This window comes from Falco peregrinus, chromosome 2, assembly GCF_023634155.1.
Source record: "Falco peregrinus isolate bFalPer1 chromosome 2, bFalPer1.pri, whole genome shotgun sequence".
Lineage (NCBI taxonomy): Eukaryota > Metazoa > Chordata > Aves > Falconiformes > Falconidae > Falco > Falco peregrinus.
In genome coordinates, this window is record NC_073722.1 from 92,394,646 (window position 1) to 92,411,707 (window position 17,062).

The 17,062-nt window shown below is 54.0% G+C and overlaps 1 protein-coding gene across 1 annotated transcript in view; it reads right to left on the minus strand.

The window, feature by feature from the left end:
• The window catches only part of NOS1 (nitric oxide synthase 1), a 66,005-nt gene extending 49,706 nt beyond the window's left edge, over positions 1 to 16,299 (minus strand). The window contains exon 1 of the mRNA XM_013295770.3: positions 16,212 to 16,299. The gene's annotated coding sequence lies outside the window, so the exon portion shown is untranslated. The remainder of the gene's footprint in view (positions 1 to 16,211) is intronic.
• Positions 16,300 to 17,062: the final 763 nt, after the last annotated feature.

Genomic DNA, 17,062 nt, shown 5'->3' on the forward strand with positions numbered 1-17,062 from the left:
ACATGCATCAGCCCGTCCCCACAGATGTCATCCCCCGGGCTGCGTTTGGGAGACAGGCTGCAGCCTCTCAGCGCTCTGGGCTTTGTTTCCTCCACCCTCTCTGCGAAAATCAGCACCATCTGTTCAGCAGGGGCCAGGAAAGCGTGGGGGGAGCAGGGGAGCCCTGGGAGGGGGCTGCTGGGCAGCCTTGCTCGGACCGTCCCCGCTTCACCCATGGGTTGTGAGTAAAAACCACGTGAGTCTGGCAAATGGGTAAAGCCACGCGGAGCTTGGCGGCAATTTCTGCCAGCTGAGGATCTTGTCTCCCTGTGTTTTCCAGTGTATCCAACAACCTGATGGCCAAGATGGATCAGGATGACCAGGCAGGGGATGTATATCCCTGTCTGGGATGAAGCCCGTTCCATAGGTGCTGTCACACCAAGACTGTTGCGATGCTTCAGGAGAAAAGGTAGCAGCCACAAGCAAAATGAGGCAGTAGAAAAGGACATTCAGCTCCCCTTACCCTGAGTTACAGCAAAGCACTGACAACGGCAAGTGCTTTTAAGTCTGGCTACAGGGATCACAGCCTCAGCCTGCCTCAGCTCCTCCTCCCCCCATATTTCAAGCCTGGCACGGGGATACAGGAGGCAAAGCTAGCACTCCCCCGTGCTCAGCCCTGCCATTCAGTTCTGAACAGTTCCCAAACAAACTGCTTTAGCTGATGGAAAACCACCTAGAGGAGAACATGCAATGAGTTTACCCAGCTCTTGGGGGAACCGCGTGCAGCTGGGCATGACTGTCTACAGCCCTCGCGTGGCCTGGGGAGCCACATCTCATTGACTTCTGATGGGACCCTGGTTCTGACACGCCTACATGCGTTTGATAACTTCAGCTCCCAAACCTTCTCCACGTTCCCCTCCCATCTCTTAGATGCTCTGAACAACACTTGTCTCCAGGACTGTGCCCTGACATTTAGCAGCAAGCTGAAATGCAGATGCCTTCTTTTCTTTTTTAAATTTGAATTCTGGGGAGAGAACAGAGGGCACTAGAGCTGCAGGCTGGAGGCACTAACACTCCAAGGAAAATGCTCTCTTGTCTCCCAGAGGCAGCACATTCAGGGCAGTGTTTGCACCTTCAGACACTGAGCCGCCCTCTGTCAGGAGCTCCCTCCAGCACCTAGATGGGAAAAACAGGGATATGAGGAGCAGGGCAGCGACACCAGCCCTGGAATTAACTCGCTTGAGCATTTTAATCCTCATGTGACAAAGGCTGCTGACCCCAGACTGGCTTTTTACAGGGGAGTAAAGAAAAAAGCAATTAGAGACCGGTAACCCCAGCCAATGGATTTAACCCTTATTGCCCTTCTCCTGCCATTGCTCAGCCCTGCAGAGCAGTAGCAGCCTGCAAAGCATTACATGTCGCCTGAGCAGGGCCATGGGGAGTCCACTCCTCAAGGGCTAATTAATCTGGGTGACACAAGCTCTAATCGCTGGGTGACTTCCTGCAAGTGGCCCTGGCTAGAAGTCACTGAGCAGGACCTCTGCCAGCCATGATGGGTTGTGCCACCTTGCAGGGCTCGGGGCAGTGAAGAAGGACATCTCCAGAACCCCAGGCCACCTGGGGAGGGAGGGTCCCATCAGAAGTCAATGAGACATGGCTCCCCAGGCCATGTGAGGGCTGTAGACAGTCATGCTTCTACAGTGAAGGTCCTGTCCCTCCCCCTTCCTTTCCAGCCCCTCCATCCCTTCCCCAGCCAGAGCCTGCTTTCACCGGCCATGCTGGACATGGCAGGATCCCAGCCGAGCCTTCACCTCTTTCGCAGGCTCTTTGGTGCCAGCACCAAACCACAGGACCAGCTTCCTCCTCCCTGCCCTGCTCCCGGCAGCCCACCGGCACAGTCCCTGCATCCCCCAGCCCTTCCACTGGTCCCCCCTGCAAACAAGGTCACCATCACCCTGACATCTGGCCAGGCCACCGATTCATGCAGGACTGATTTCTAATGTCTTAGCTGACACTGCAAGGACGAATGTGGCTTTGAGAGCAGTGTAAGTACGAGGCGAGTGTGGGCCTGTCAGCTTCTCTTCAAGGGGACAACCCTGTTATTTGCTCTGGATTAGTCACCGGCTACACAGCGCTCACAAACGCCTCACTGTCGGTGAAGTCTGTGTTTGCATCGTGCCCATCTCAGCGGGGCCAGGGCCATCTCGGGGTCTGCCCAGCACGAACCCCTGTCACCATTGGTCAGCCACAGCAGCTCCCACGGGCAGATGCTCAACAGCTGGAGGAGATGATTTCGCTCAGCCCAGCTCGACCCCTCACTGCAGCACTTGCAGGGGAACGGGGTGATGCTGAGCTCACTGGAAAGGGCCCTCATCTGCCCTAAAGAGCTGGGAAACTGCAGACTGTTTACAGTTCCTCACTCTTCTCCTACCAGGCCAATTTCCTTCCTCCAAAAAGCTTCTAGCAAAGCTTATGATTTGTTACATATGTGCAGCTCCAGTCTGCAAGATTGCAGTGAACATACTGCTGGGTGCACATCGTTCCCCATCCCTGAAACCCACCAACAGTTCAGTATTCCTTATAAGAGGGAAAAGAAGAAAAAAGTAGATTCTAGGTGATACCTAAACACCCAGCCAGGGCTTTCTCCAAGATGGGGGTACCAGCATGTCCCCTACAGAAAAGAGGACGGCTCGCTCCCCGACCTTGCATGCTTTCTCCCATGGGTGATCAGTATCTCACACACACACACACACACACACACCGCCCAGCTGTGGGCTCTGCAGCAGCAGCCAGGGACTAGCTGGCAGACAGGCCATGACACTATGTGCCTGTTCAGGATATTCTTTTCCCTCCCTCCAACTCAAGTCTTTTCTTTCCTTTTTCTCAGCTGCTCCCCAGAGTAAGGAAGGTCAGAAAAAAGCCAGAAAGCAGAGGAGCAGGCAGGAGATTGAGGGCAACCTGCCTCTAAGGCCCCTGACCCTTCTACTCCTTTGGGGAAGAGTTGAACAAGTATTTTCATAGAACCATTTAGGTTGGCTAATAACCATAAGATCGCTGAGCCCAACTGTTTTCCAGCTACAAAATCTTGCACAAGCTCAGACTGAAGGTGGGAGAGTGAGGGAGAAGTTCAGGGCACGAGAAGGCAGCAGGAGACACTTGGGAACACAGGGAAGACTCCCCCAGACACCCCAAGTGGGTCAGGGCTTCCCCAGCTCCCAGGGTGTCCCAGGACATCTGGACGTCTGTTCCCAGAGGGGACCCATTTCAGATGAAACCTGAAAGATTCAACCCCCATGTGAAATGACAGGGAGACACCGGCGCTTTGTAGTGCGGGTGGCTGAGCTGCATCCAGCTCTGCCGAGTTCAGTTCTCCCTACGAGCATCATGAAGAGTCTGATTTATGAACCCAAGAGCCGTAGTACATTTGCCAGGTCATACATTTAAAGTTACTGGATGTGTCGTGTCTAACTCCTTAAAACCAGTGAGAGCAGCACGGTGAGCAGGGTTTCAATGGGGTGAGTGCCACCCAGGTGGAAACACTTATTTTACCCCTGAAAGACAGCTGGGAGATGGCAAAGCTGGGCTTAGCTCCCTGCCGAGCCACCCTGCTTGAATAAACATTCACGGACGGTGCTGTCCTCTCCCTGCCTCAGTTTCCCTCCCCTTTCCAAAGCATGACACCAACTCAAATTACCGAAGAGCAACAAACCCTGCAGAGCTGCAAACTTCCAGCACCCCAGACAAGCGTTACGAAAAGCGTTAACTCTGATCTCCACACCGATCCACACTGAAGTTGCTTATTTTGGAGGCTTTAATCAGCCTAGGGAAGAGCAGCAGAACGGGCTTCCCTACGGCAGCGACGAAGGGCATTCGCTTAACAAACGAGTCCTACGAAAAGCAATAACGAAAAGCTTTTAGAGTTGCCACATAACATTTCAAGCAACAAACTCCAGCGCATATGTTAATTGGATGATTTGATTTAGAAAGCAAAGCGGAGAAGAAATCAATCTTAGGAGCTTAACACAATCTCCTAACTCTCCCCACCAGAAGCCGCAGGCTACGGCGAGCTAGGAGGCACCCAACACCAGCCCTTTGGTGCCGGCACTTGGGTTGTCCTTGCCCTCGCAAATCAATTTTGAGTCCTGTCTTGGCTGCAGTAATGGCTTACCTTTCTACGTGCCAGCTTTAAATGGACACCATTGTCCTATTTAATTAGTTTTCATGGGATTTATAGCGTCCAATGAAGAACCCCAGGGCTGATGGATTTATGCCCATTTAATTTTTATGACCCATGGAGCGTCAGTGAATCTGATGAGGAGCAATGGGATGCAACATATGCACAGTTACTGTAAACCTGCGCGTTTGTGCATCTGAAAATGGAGCATTAAAGTGATTCACTGGCAGCCAGCTCACGCGTGCCAGCAGTTCTGTGCTCAACTCCCATTCGGCTCAGACCGACACCGTGGAGTATCTATATACATGGCCTTTCAATCCTGAGAATATACAGACAATGTTGCCCCAGCTATCTGTAATTATCCACCTCCCACCAACCTTGCCAAAATCCACCCAGGAAGGAATGAGCCCTTTTTCCTTCACAGCCAAACAATGTGTTCCACTCCTCCTTTCTCATCCCCAGCACATGGGGCTGGGAAGTGGCTATTTCACTTGGGCCACAACATTTTCTTCACTCCCAATAAACCTGATTTACACATAGGAGTGAATTAAATAAGAGGCACTTTGCCATCTGTACAACACCCTGGTGCCAGTGCCCACTGGCCAGTGATGCTGCAGAGCTGCTGGACCGCATGCAGCCACAGAAACCAGCAAGGCCAGGAAGGATGCTGCCGAAGGGATGAAGTGCCAACTTCTCAGCCCTGGAGACGCCCCCTTGCCTCCCCCACATCAGTAGGGCATGAGTGCACTGAAAACATGCCTATCTCACTGGTAAAAGAACAGTTAATAAAATAAATGCTTGCTTTCTGATATAAATAAATCTATGTCCATTCCCTGAGAGGGTTCATTTGCCTTTAAGCAAGGGGCTGTTTTCTGGAAAGCAAAATTATATCTTTTTGCTCATGACCATGTCATCAGGCTGAAGCTGCCCCAAAGCCCCACGACCTGCATATTGATCCAGCTCCTGGCACTTGGTTTTGTGTTCACCCCCCTGTTCCTCTCCAGGGAATAAAACAGCCGACAAAAGCCTGGTCCTGCCGGTGCAAGCAGCCACCAGCACACCTTCTAGGTGGATGGACTAGGTGATGATTGTAGGTCCCTTCCAACTGAAATTTTCTACTCTGTTCAGGCCAGTTCCCCACACACTCATGGAGCAGCAATGCTAGAGGAGGCAGGACCACACCAAAACTTTGCTGTAATTTAATGAAGTCCTTTATCCCTCTCCCATTTGCCCCATCTGATACGAAACTCACCTCTCCAAGCAGACCGCAGGCAATACATTTTAATGTTGCCAAGACAACTGTGTTGACAAAATTCCCTTTTGTTTTAGATGAAAGAAACAGGGGTTTCTTTTAATTTGGAGTTCAAGGCTTAGCATATTCAGTAATGCGCCCACCATCTCTCTTCTACTGTTTCGTACAATATTTGCTTGGCGCCTGTGATGTGAGGCTGAAACAGAGTTTAGATAAAACCGTCAATTCTGCCTCTAACCCCATCTAAAACTGATGTTCTTATTAGGGCTTGGCCCATCTGTAAAACATAAATTTCACCACCATCAATTTGCTGAGAGAATTGGAATTACACCAGCGACTCCAGTTTGACAAATGGGACCCGTGTTAACACAACACCACTTTGTCCTGGATGACAAAATAGGTAGATAGGAAATAAATGAGAAAATGCCACTTGATGGATGGCCCCGAAATCCAATCACAGCACGAGAAGGGGATCGTGGCTCCATTTAGAAAGAAAGAAAAAGGGAATTTAAAAATCGCAGCATGTTGGCTGGAGCTGTAATAGCTCCAGAGCTACCAGCCGGCATCAATAAAGTCAGCGACAGAGCTCTTGGCTCAGAGTCGGTCCAGGAATTAAACACCCAGCTCGTTTCAGCATCTCACGTTCTCATCCCCTCCTTTGCTGCTGACTCCCCAAAATTCTTCTCGCATGGTGTTTAATTTTCCTACTCTAACAAGCTAGTGGGAGAAGTAGCCCAATTAGGACACTAAATAGCAATAAACCTTATTGTCACTGACTTTCATAAAGAGTGACTCATATCACTATTTAAAAACCTCAGAAAAACATCAGGCTCCTCGCACAAGCCTGGGTTCCTCAATTTGGAGACACAAGCCTCCTGCCAGGTCCCCATGAAAGCCCGCCGCTGAAAGGGCTGAGAGATTTTCTCTGTCCCCCAAGCACCGCTACCATCTCTCTTCAACATCAAAAGGCGCAGGAGGGCTAGAGCTACGATTCCCCACCAATGAATCTGGTACCTGGAGTCAAAGCAGAGCTCTTGCTCTCTTTGCACCAGCATCCTCAGTGACTGCGCAAGGCAAAAAGCAAAGATAATTTGTTCCCCTGAGTTTCTGTCCGTGCTTTTCTTAGGGTTTCGCATTAGCACTTGTTGCCATAGTATCAACGGTGGCGGCAAAGTTCTCTAGGGGCCTCCTGGGACCTGTTCCTCGTCCTTCGGAGGGCTCCAGCTCTAATTTGGGCAGGACTGGAGTGGGGAGATGTGGAATTTTCTGCTTCCTAATTTTCGCTAAAGGTGCTGCCTGCAAAAGCGAGGCTGTTCCTTAGAAGCAGCATCAGCCACATCAACCTCACTCTGCCAACATCCCTGAAGATGGGGCTGGGCATGGGGCACCATGGAAATAAAGCCATGAGTCCATGAAAGAGAGGAATGGAAATGGGGTCTGATGCTCATCAGTTCCTGGGGCTTTTCCCCTTTCCCCATGGGAGAGTCCCACGCTGGTGATGCTGCCTTTGGCTGAAGCAGCCCCAGCCCCTATTTTGAAAATATTTCCCCATGCCAGAGAAGAGGATTTTGGTTTCCCAAGACCCTCCTCCTCAATACTGGCATCATGGGGCGAGGCAGCAGTGGGGCAGGCTGTCACACCGGGGCCACGGTCCCACTGCACTGCAGTGGGACTGGAGCCCTTGGCTGAGACATGTCACTGATATTTCCAAGGACAAGCTCATTTCGGTGGTGGTTGGAGATGAAGGATGGGTCCTGCTCTGAAAAGACTGAGCTTTCATGACTTTCAAGGCAAGGAAGCGCCGCACGTTTTCAGCATGTCTGAAAACATAAGCCAGAGACTCTGCAAAATGGGATTAAGACAAGCCTACCCTAGATGGGCATCGCAAGATCTTGTTAAGCATTTCTGAATTGTCATGTGAAAGAGAGGCTATGGAAAGGGTTGCCTTAGCATAAATACCTTCGGTTTTGTATATACACGCACAGTACTTGCAGGTTTCCATACTCTGCATATAGAGCGAACATACTGATAACATATGGGCGTTCCAGACTGCATGCTTCTTGTGCTCACAGCCCGAGCCTGAGCACTCGCTTGGCATCATATCAGTACTTCACTCACTTTACAGCTGCCGTGTGGGGTGGCAATCCGGGGCGCGCTGGGTCCGTCCTCACACACAGCCCATCACAGAGTTAATTTGGAACAAGCGGATGGAAGTAAACACACTTTCATCCAGCTTCAGCCAGACAGTGGCTTACAGAGCATTCCCTCTTCGGGACACAATATGTTTATTTTTGGCTATGTACAAGAGATCAGATCGCATATATAGATTTGATTTAATGCACAGATACAATCAGAACAGCGTGAGCAGAGCAAAGGCATTTTAGCTTTGGAACCTCCACTCAAAACCAGTCCCTTGCTATTGGGATTGTATTTCTTTAGTAAAATTTGATGATATCAACAAGTATCAAACAATATTCTCATTACTCAGGAAAGGTAAATGCTAATCTATGCGAGCCGAGCTCATGTGACTTATCGGTTACTATATATAGTTGTTTTCAGGCACTGATTTAGGCAATCTGGCAGATTTCCTAAGCCTTTGTACAGATACGCTACTGAAATGGAAAACACAAAATACACGAGCAAAGCAGGGTGGAGGAAATAATAATCTGACATGGCCAAAATGTCCCTGAGGGTCAGGGAGGACCAACCCATCCCCATCAGCAGACACACAACATTCATTGCAAGTAAGGATTCAGCCCAAACCCCTCTGCCTAAGATGGCCTCTCCAGTACTCCCTTACGATTGCCGCACTGACAGAGGGAACAAACAGAATTCAAAGGGCACAAGGACTACTTGTCACTCTCCTTAGCTCACAAGGGAGTGTAATTCTTCTCCCAGTGCAGGTATCTGATTAGAGAAATATCCCCTCAAAATCCACGTCTGCGTAAGAAGAGACTCTCTACTGGGAGTTTGTTTGCAAACATATGCACATTTTAAAACTGGAGAGTATATGACTGAGTTTGTAGCATCTTTAAGAAAATATTCTGAGTAATATAAGCTAGAAGAAAACAGAGGGAGGAAGAAATATCTGATGCAAACCCTAATTCTCTAAAATAAGACTTCCCTACCTGAGACCTTTAACAGAAAAGGCAGAGCCGACCAAGGTGTGCAGGTAGCAGTCTCCGGGAGAGTGGTATTTTGAACAGCCCCCCTGCCCCAGAAGCCTCCCCGCAGCTTTTGTGTGATCATCCCTGTAGATCCCGCTCTGTCGTCTGCCTAAGCCATCAGTATTTGGGGATGTAGAAGACGATGACGAGCTGGTATTTAAAGCAGTTGAGCCCCCAGCCACTGCAACTGCCCCCTGCTAACTCCCACGTCTCCCACTCCAGACAGCCTGTGCTCCACGGGAAGGAAGGAGACACTTCCCCTCCATTTCAGTGAGAGGCGGATCAGCTCCTCGGGGACTCAGCAGATAATTGTCAAGTTGCCTGCCAGAATTTCCTCCTGACAGTCATAACTTGACAGCGTTGGAAGAAAATGTCTGCACCTGGGCTGTGGAGTCAGCGTGCTCAGGGAGCGCAGAGCCGAGGCAGGGGAAGGCTCTGCGGGACTGGAGCTGGATGAGGTGATGCACACCCACCCCAGCACCAGATACACCAGATGTGCATGTACAGAGCTCTCTTTTTCTTCTGCTTTGCCAGCACAAAACAAAAGCTTTCTACTATCTCCTGCAAGCCAAGCCGAAAGCGAGACCACAGGCAGGGCAAGTAGGGTTCATCTCCTTTGATCCCTGCAACAACTCCCTTCTGCGTTTCGAGAGCATCCAAAGGGACTGTCGAGGTCCTCGGGGTACGGGTGGGGAGAGGGAAGGGGCAAGGTCCGCACTGACCCTCAGCTCTCCCTGAAGGACAGGAGCCAGCCGTGAGCGGGACATCACAGGGGACCTCACTCGGGGCTGAAGCCGCATCGGGCTGTCTCTACCCCACCCCAGAGCCCCCGGAATGGCAGGGACCCCCCGGCGACAGCGGGGGCATCCCGACCCCATGGGATGGTGGGGAACAGCAGGGGCAGGATCCGGTGTGTGTTCACAACACCCCTCCCCAAGCACCAGGCGGGTGACAGCATCTCCTGCAGCCCCCAGCCCTCCCCGCCGGTGCCCAGGCTGCCGCGGGGAGGGCGGGGGGGGGGGGGGGGGCGGTGGCGCCCGCGGCGTTCAGCACCCGGGACAGCTCCGGCACTGCCCACCGCGGGTGGGGGCAGCCCTGCCCACCCCCCCGCTCCCCCCGGGAACTGTCCTCATCCCGGGGAACTGCCCCTACCCCCGGGACACCATCCTCATCCCGGGAAACTGCCCACCCCCCCGCCTCCGCCCCCCAGGGAAATGCACACTCGCCCTCCCCAGAAACTGTCTCTGCCATCCCCCTCCCCGTGGTGGAAAAACCCCCGCTCCCCCTCCCTCATAGGCACGCTGTTCCCCCCCGGCTCCTCTCCCTTCCCTCCCCGCGCAAACTGCCGGCTGTCCCGGGCGCGCTGCCCCCTGCCCTCCCCGCGCACACTGCCCACCTGCCCCTGCCTGCCCTCCTCGGGGCAAGCTTCCCTCTCCCCCTGCCCCTCCTACGTGTCCCCCCCACTAAAGCGCCTCCCCATCCAAACTTGCTGCGAAGAGTTACGGAGGAAGGGAGATAAGAGCCAGCTTCGCTCCGTCCCCGCAGCTGGCTCAGCCCCCGCAGCCCGGGGGACGCGGGGGGGACCCGGGCACGGAGGCGGTGGAGGAAGTTTGCAGCGGAGCCGGGGGTGCGGAGGGCACCGACAGCAGCGGCCCAAGGGTTGGAGGAGGGGGGGCGGCTGGGAGCCACGTCTGGGCGCTGCCACCCACGGCCTCGCTCCCCGGGCCAGCAAAGCGGCTTTAGCCGCCCGGATCCCACGCGTGCCCTCCCCGCCGCGGGGGCCCGGGGGCGGCTCGGGCGCCTCCGCCCAGCCCCGGGCTTCTGCCTCCGGGGGCACCGGCGGGGCCGGGGGCTGGGACCGTCCCCCTCCCCGTCCCGGGTCACGGCGGAGCGGGGCAGCCCCGGTGCCCGAGGCGGCGGCGGGGAGCGCTTCCGACGGGCGCCCGAAGGAGCGCACGGTCCCGCGGGGCTGCGCGGCCGGTCCCTCACCCCCTGCCCCGCCGCAAAGTTTCCCGGAGAAGCGGAGCCCGGTGCGGGGCTGGGGGCAGCCCGCCCACCGCCCTACCTACCGTGCGGCGGAGAGGAGCCGTTCCCGTCCCTGGCCCCGGCGCCGCCAGGCGCATCTCGCCCGGCGGAGGGACGGAGCCCGGCTGCAGGGAGGGAGCCAGCCCTCGCTGCGCCCCTTTATCCCAGCATCACCGAAACGAATCCGCTTTGACGTTCAACCAGGGTTTTTATGGGTGTGGAGCGAGCCGGTGCAGCCCTCATTAGGAGACACTCTGCTCTCCAAATCATACATCTTTTATATAACCTCATTTCCAGCGTGGCTTTCCTTCCCCCTCCCTCCCCTTGCCCGGGAGCATCGCCCCCCCACCAATTAAAGAGCCGACAGACACCCCCCCCGCCCCTACTTCGGCCCCCACTTGTTGCCGGGAAGCTCCGCTGCGCAGCCGGCGGGCCCGCCTCAGCCTGCCCCGAGGGAGGGGGGCTCTGCCCGCCCCAGTCCGTCCGTCCCCCCCCGTCCCCCCCCCCCCAGCCCCGCTCCCCCTGCAATCCCTCCGCGGCTCTGCAAAGCCGTAAACCACCCCTACCCCCCCACCACCGCCACCCCCCGCCTTTCTGTCCCCGGCTGGGTTGTGTTTCCAGGGCTGCAGATAAGCCCCCTCTTCCCCTGACAGCAGGCAGCCCCCTCCTGGAGGGCTGCCCCTGCCTTCCCTGTGTCCAGAGCGGGGGGCACCAGCCCCGCCAGGCTCCCCCGGAGCCCCCAGCCCTAAGCCAGGCAGTGCTGCCCCTCTCCCAGCTGTCTGTACCTCCAGTGCCAGAGCCGAGCCTGGGCTGCACACCGGGGAGAGAGTGAAGGGACTCCTCCTCACCCCGTTTCCCCTTCTGACTCTTCACCTGCCCCCGATAAGGCCGGTGCAGACCGAGGCTTGACATCAGTCTCCGGGCTTTGCAATTGTGCTCATTCCCATGGCAACAACAAACACACAATTATAGATATATAATATTATATAAACCCAAGCGGGCTCTCGGGCAGGAGTGTGAGGTTCACCTGCTTGCAGCCACCTCCCAAGCCAAGGGGGCAGCTCCCACCGGAGCATGGAGAGGTGGCTTCAGCCTGGTGGAGATGCACAGCTCATGGATGCCCGGCAGCTCCAGGAGCCAGCCACCCTGAGCATCCCCAGCCTGCCTGCCCCACCGCCACTCCAGAGGCAGGCAAATAGCGTGCACCACAGCAGGTGATTCAATTACAAAACTTCCTACAGGGAAGAAGAAACGGAGCAGCCCTGTTCCTCCCCAGCACTCAGGGAGTTCTACAGAGGTGGCAAAGAGGAGAAGACAGGCAAATGCAGCAGCAGAATTGGGGCTGGAGCTGCTTTCCCCATTCTCCCCTCTCCTCACACTACCCATACATCAAGCTGTAATGCTCTGTCTGGGGCTAATTAAAACATAATTATGCCTATTTAGATGCAGCAGGACTGATCTGATCGTAAGCTACCCAACAGCATCTGCTCTGATCCACTGGGCAGGGAAACCTGCCCCGTGGAGTGATGAGTAGGTGCACACCGGCAAAGAAGGGCTTTGTGATCCATCACAGGCTGAAAATTGCCAGCTTTAGCCCAGGCTAAGGAGAGCCTGAAACCTTCTCCCTTCAGGGCTCACATCTCTGAGCACAACCTTAGTGCTGCAGGGTGGTGTGTGCTAGTGATTATCAGAGAAATCTTCAGAGAAACTGGACCGGTCCCCTTGGATGGGGGTGCAGGCAGGCAGGGATGAGCATAGCACGGCTGGAGGTCTGGCTCACGGAAGGCTGATGGGTGCAATGGCACTCATGTGGTGTTCAAAGGCACTCTGCACTACCAAAGCCACCCTGACAGGCGACCAGCACCCCACTGCTCTTCTGCCCTTCTTCCAGTGAGGCAAAACCACGCTGGGGAAGCAAAGCCTCGACTGCCAGGGTGCTTGGATCCAGGTAAGCAGGGCTCCCCACGTTCTCCAGGGCACATCTTTGGCAATGCAGCACACCCACCCCCACCACCCTGCAGCTTCCCCCTTGGCAGGACCCCAGCCCTCCCCACAAGTCCCAAGGGAACCAGATGAGCTGTGCTCATCTGTGAGCTTCATCCTCCCCAGGGCATGGCAGCACTTCCTTCAACTGCAGAAAACTTAACGGGACAACGCTCACTTCTGTATCATCTGGAGCTTTGCTGAAGCCTGTACATCTGGGCAAGCCAGGAGCAAAGTGCTGGTATGAGAAGGGAGCTGCTGGCCTGCACGTGTCCTGTGCATCCCCCTGAGCCAGGAAGGAGCCCCAGGTAGCCTTTCTCTCCAGGCTGTAGCCATGAGTCAGCCCAGAGAGGAAGGCTTGGAGGTTCATAAACAACTAATGGGACAGATGTTCTGTAAATGGAGGAGGCGGAGCGAGACCCTCTGCAGCCCATCCGCACCCAGTGAGCCCGTTCCCACACAGCTCTTGGTGTGACAGCAAAGGTTTGTACCTTCCTTCCTCCAGCAAAGAGCACTGGTGGACAGGATTTCTCCACAGGGAGCATGTTGCTGTAATCCCGCCTCATCCTACTTGGCAGCCTAGAGCCCTGGAGAAGAGAACCCAGCTCTGGAGAAGCCCCCCCCCCCCATGCCCAGCCTTGTCCATGGAAGTTGCTTCCCCCCTTCTCATACCTGGGAGCAAATGCAAGTGGTGCTACCGAGCAAGTTATCCCCCAAAACTGCTCGGGAGAGGGAATACCCTCCTCCCTGTCCCTTGCACAGCTGCTCCCCGGTTCCCCCTCTCCTCTGAAATCAGCTCAGCGCTGCTTGCTTCTGGCCATATGCTGCCAGTGGTTAGAGAAGCCAAATATAAACACAGCAGCTAATGCTCACCCAAGTTTCCTTTCCCTCCCCCTCCCCAAACCTGGGCTCCTTCCCCTCTCTGGCTGCCATCTACCCTCACCCACCTCTCTCTCAGGAGCCAGCGGCGGTGGTGGGCTCCGGTGGGGAGGTCAGGTGGGTGCCAAGGAGCTAGCGATGGGTTCCTCTCGAGGGGTGGGTGGCCAGCGGCCAGCCCTGCTGCCAGGGCTCGCAGCCCACCAGCAGGAGCGTGCCGCTCGGGATGCTTGGCTCTCCAAGATCCTTCGGAAACCGTGGCCTCGGCACAGATCACACACGCAATATCCCTGGCAGCCACAGCTCTGGAGTTACTCGGCTGCTATTTCTATGCAACTCAAAATGCGTTCGAGGGATTACTGCCCAGGGAATAAAGAAACGGCTAAATATATTTATACTAAAGCTTAAGGAGCCTATGCAACTGCACACACACCAGCTGATAGGGGGGTCTGGCACAGAGACTGCAGTGATTTGGGACAAATCCCAGGATTGTCTGTCTGTGCTCTAGTTTAGAGCAAGTGCCTATGCTGGTGCTTGCCTAGAGGTGGCAGTGAGCCTTCGCTCTTGTCCGCTCCCCGAGCAGAGCAGAACAGCACAGGAGGACCTGGGAAGTCCCCAGCTGAGCTGGAGCTCTGCACTCTGCTAGGCTGGCCGCAGGTGAAGTGTTTGCTGTGGGCATAAGCACAGGTACCCGTGCCCACATGGCACAGGGCAGAGCCCAGGGACCTGCGAGGAGTCGTCCTGCTGCCTCCTTCCCTGTCGTCCACCCGTGTACTGCACGCCCACGCCGCAGGCACAGAGGGACTCTTTGGCATCCTCCCCTCTGCAAGGTGCTGGGGGAAAAGGTTGGGGTTTGATCAAATCCAGACTGCCTTTGAAACCCGGGAGGACGTGGCCGAGGGAGCTCGCTCTCAGAAACATCCCCGTGCCAGTTCCCAGCTCCACCAGCCCACAAGCTCTGGGACATCTTGGGGGGACACACTCTTTGCTCCCCACTTTCAGGAGCTGTAACAAGTCCAGAGCTACCAGGCAGAGATGTGGCAATGTGAAGTCTTCCAACACAAGCACCAACGTCAGCTTTTCCCTGAAACCACCCTCCCTTCCAACACGACACCTGTAAATCCCACCAAAAGCCAAATATATCTCTTAAACCTCCTGCACTGGGGGTTAGAGATAGAAACGTGCTGCTGGGAAGATCCTTGCAGAGTGCCTGTCACAGCCTCCAAGGGTATAAAGTGGGTTTTAAAGGGTGATCTCTCTCTCACACGTACCATGTGGGCACGCATGCACACACAAAATCTAATAAAAAGATATTAGTCAAAGAGTATTTGGCTTCTGGCATTCAACTAACTCAAGCTTCATACAGACACCAAAGAAATGAGATTATGGGAGCACACAAACAAGAAATTCCAGGGGGATGAATTAATGTTTCATCGCTATCACAGGGCAGAGAAGTACCTGTCTGTCTTCCCTCGCATTTCTTTTTCTTGTGCTTCAAAATGTGAACCCCCTACCTTTAAAAAATCACAGCAGCCTATTTCTTCCAGCCCAAACCCTACCGCCTTTCCAACAAAATTGCTTTCATTCTCATGTTAAGGACTTCTCGGAGAGCTAACAAACACACCAAAGTTCAAGGATTTCTTGTAAATCCAGGTCTAATTTAGACAGATTAAATAAAACCCTGCTTTAAGACCTTGCTTTACAGGCTGAAAGGGGTTTGAGTAACTTCTGGGTTATTCAGATGCAAACACTGTTTTGAAACACAAGTGCCTGAGCCATCCACCAGCAGCTGTAAGTTTGGGAGCAGATGCTCGGCAGCAGCAGAGCTACACGACTCCACTGAAATCAGCAGAATCAAGATCATTAAAGCCAGCTAAAACCAGCCAATTCTCAGTATTTTGTACCGTCTGAGTCCCTGTTTCAAGCTCATTCCTTTCTACTGGGATCAGGCCCCCGAATAGTACCTTTTAACCTTTGGATCAATTATTGGGGTAATTACAAACTAGAAAAATCACTTTTGTGTCAATGTGAAACTGTATATTTAGAGTTATTTTTTTTTCTATGAAGTGACACATTTCAGAGGACTGTAGGTTAAAGACTCTTTTGAAAAGACCCAAATCCCTAATCTTAAAAGAAAAGTTATCACCGGAGGACCTTGGGGTGGGTGGCGACAAACACAGGAAAGGGCCCTGCGTCAGCCAGTGCCCTGGGTAAATAGGGACGGGGAGGAGAGCGGAGGGCTTGGAGCAGGCTGACAAGCCTGATAAGCCAAATCTGCAAAGCATTCATTGCAAAAAAGAACACAAAGCAAACCCAAAAGCAGAGAAACAGCTGCTGTTGAGTTCTTAATTTCTAAAAAAGAGCAAGAAGAAAAAAAAAAAAAGCCAAAAATACTCCATGACCCACAAGCAAAGCCCCTTATGTGCCTCCTGGCAGAATGGGGGGAGGGAGGCTCCAGCATCCCCAGTCCCCCCTCCAGACCCACTTCAGTGAAGCAGTGTATTTGAGGCACCCCATGAGAAGTGAGCTGCGCAGCCCCTCCATCACACCGACCCCAGCTTCTTCCAGCCTGGATGGAGCAGCAAAGCAACGCAGCCCCAGCTGCAAAGACCAAGGGGAAGGCGACATTGTGAAAGGCTGATCCCAGCCCTCAAATTACTCACAGCCCCAGGAATAAAGGGGGAGGGGAGGGGGGGGGGGGGAAGCTGGGGGGGATGTGCAAGCATAGGGGGACACAAACATCTTGGTCACCCACCTCTGAATCGCACTGTTTGGCTGCAGCCGAACAGCACCCGAGGATCTCTCCCAGCCCAAACACACAAGTCAGTGGCTCCCCAAAAAAAGGGAGAAAACAACCCCACGAAGTTGAGAGACAGAGCTGTGGGGGTTCCCCCCCCTTTTCCTCCAGAAACAAAAGAAAGACGTCTCTTAGCCTTCCCACTGACTGGGGAGAAGTTTGCGGAAGCTATGCCAGGAATTTAGATTTGTTTCTGGAATGACTTTAATGGGATATTGAAACGCTGCTGTAATTTAAAGGTATTAAGCAGCTTCTTCTAGTTAAACCAAGATGAAGCAAACCCTTCCACAAAACACTCTGCTTCGAGCTGACAAACACCAGCACAGCCAAGAGAGCTCAGCAGCCTGACACGAAGCCCCAGCAGCAGGTTTGAACATGCCAGGCCCTGAGTTCCCAGCACTTTTTTTTTTTTCTAAATAAAAAGAAATATACAGCTTTTCGGCTACCTCCATGTGCAGCTTGGCTTCAGTGATTCACCTACCTCCAGGCTGCCAAAGTTTCCCCCACAGATGAATCCTGGCTGGCACGCAACCCCTCTGGTTGCAGGGTCCTGGAAGCAGAGCTGACCCCAGTAACGAGAGGCAACTGGGGCTGAGCAGCTCACCAGTGTCACCTGGGAGAGCTTCTTTAGCACCTGGGACCCCATCCCCGAGCAAGGCTGACGTCAGCTCTAACAAGGTTGATGAAGACTTTGCCTGTGGTTGAAAACATCCCTGATGTTTCCTTGTGAGATCACCAGTGCTGTATGGATTTCAGCCCAAATCCCAGCTCAGAATCCTGCTCACTCCAGCCACCTGGGACCCAGTTTT